The following is a 2289-nucleotide window of genomic DNA, read 5'->3' on the forward strand; positions in this document are numbered from 1 at the left end:
CCACAAGAGAAGGCTGAGAGGGGATCTAGTGGCCTGTTACAAACTAGTCAGAGGGGACCAGCAGGCATTGGGAGAGTCCCTGTTCCCCCGAGCACTGCCAGGAATGACTAGAAACAACGGTCACAAGCTGGCAGAGGGGAGATTCAAATTAGACATCAGGAAGTGCGACTTCATAGTCAGGGCGGCTAGGGTCTGGAACCAACGTCCAAGAGAAGTGGTGCTGGCCCCTACCCTGGGGGTCTTTAAGACAAGGCTCGACAATCACCTCGCTGGGGTCGTTTGACTCCAGTACTCTTTCCTGCGAAGGCAGGGGGTCGGACTTGATCTGCTCAGGTCCCTTCCGACCCTACTAACTATGAAACGATGAAACCTCTAACTGCAAAGATATCTGATCTGCCTCTCAAAGGTCCTGTCTGGCACCAGGGAGTGGTGGCACAAAACTATGCTATTCTACCCCTCCCCTCCACAGTGAATGCAGCCAGCTGACCGCTTTGGGAGACAGAGACTTCTGGCCTACAGCTACAGTGCGGTCACAAGCTTCTGCCACACCAACAAAAGGCTGCTTATCTACCCCTGGCTTAAGTGCCCATCCTGCTGAAAGTCGCTTCTAAGTCGTTTTATTTGAGCTGAATGACAAAAGTTTGTTTGTAAATTGTAAAAATGCAGTATTTTTTGCAACATAGTAGTGCCTAGAAAAGCAGACCATGGTGGGGACTCTGTTCTGCTAGGTGCTGCACACGTTTATTTTAAGTGCTCCTGCCCTGAGGAGCTTACAGTCTAATGGCCCCATGCAGATGATGAAGGGGAAAGTTGTATCACCCCATCCTTACAGCAGTAAAGGAATACAAGACTGGAAGGAACCTGTATCCCTGGGTGTTTTTACACATGGTTATGAGGGCGGGTGGGCATTTTAATTGGAGCAGCTCTGCCCTAATTAAAGCACCCAGAGCGTCTCGTGTATCAATGTCCGCACGCTGCAAAATGGCAGTGGGGGCGCTTTACCTAAAGCTCATCATAGGTGCATTAAAGTTAGCTAACCTTTCTTTATACTCGGTATAAAAAAGGGTTGGCTGCCGGTTCACAGCATGCCAGTCATGCAGTCTGGCAGCCAACCCTCCTGCGGACCGGCAGCTAACCTTCCATGGCCCGGGGGTTGGGAACCCCCACCCCAAATCCACTTCGAGGCCACATGCACGATAGGAAGAGCTGAGAACTAAAACCCAATTTTCTAAATCCCAGTCCTTTAGCCACAAAACAATCTTTCCTCAGCTTTTATTTAAGGTATCAATCCTCCTGGTTTCTGGAAAGGAGAACCACCAGGAAGAGTTATCTTTCTCTGTGGTCTGTTGCAATCAGGGGGGCGTAGGAACTCCTACTGAACTTCAGTTTCCCAAATTCTCTGTGTGCACTGCATTTCTTCCACTTAATGCAACTGTAAGAGATTAATAGTAACATAAGCACAGTTAAGCCATGAAGCAGCTTCCTAGCTCAGAGGAGTGAAGCGAGAGTGCCAGGATTTATATTCTCATGTTCTTTTCTGGTATTTAGTTTTGATTTCTAACACGAATCTGTTGCTTAACAAGAGGCAAGTTCACAGATGGCCACCAGTCAGACCAAATCCAAGCGTGTAAGTTCGACGGCATGTGTGCTGAGTGTGCAGCATGCTATGTAAATTCAGGCAGATAGGCTTTCTTTGGTGTACTTCCGTTAATTTGACGCCCCTGACAGTCTACGCAGTGGAGTGGGTGTTGCAAATTAAACTACATCTGAAGTGAGTTTATCTTTTGGCAGCAGTAACATGGTGTAATCAGCACTATCTTCTCTTCCTGTCTTCAATAATTTCAGAAGTAGAAAACACTCAGGGCATTTGCACTTTTGCACATTTTATTTTGGATATAACACTCCAAAACCCTGCTTTGGAGTCCATGGATACTTCCATCAAACCTCTCATTCACATCATAGAAAATGAGGGTTGGAAGGGACCTCACAAGGTCACATCTAGTCCTGCTCAAAGCAGACCATCCCCAAGCAGATCATCCCAACCAAGGCTTTATCTAGTTGGGTCTTAAAAACCTCCAGGGATGGAGACTCCACCACCTCTCCAGGTAACCTGTTCCAGTGTTTTATTACCCTTCTTGTTAAAAACTTTTTCCTAGCATCTAACCTAAACTTCCCTTGCAGCAACTTGAGCCCATTGCTCCTTGTTCTGTCATCTGCCACCGCTGAGAACAGCCCAGCTCCATCCTCTTTGGAACCGCCCTTCAGGTAGTTGAAGGCTGCTATTAAATC

Source organism: Crocodylus porosus, unplaced genomic scaffold, assembly GCF_001723895.1.
Source record: "Crocodylus porosus isolate Cpor-Errol unplaced genomic scaffold, CroPor_comp1, whole genome shotgun sequence".
Taxonomy (NCBI): domain Eukaryota; kingdom Metazoa; phylum Chordata; order Crocodylia; family Crocodylidae; genus Crocodylus; species Crocodylus porosus.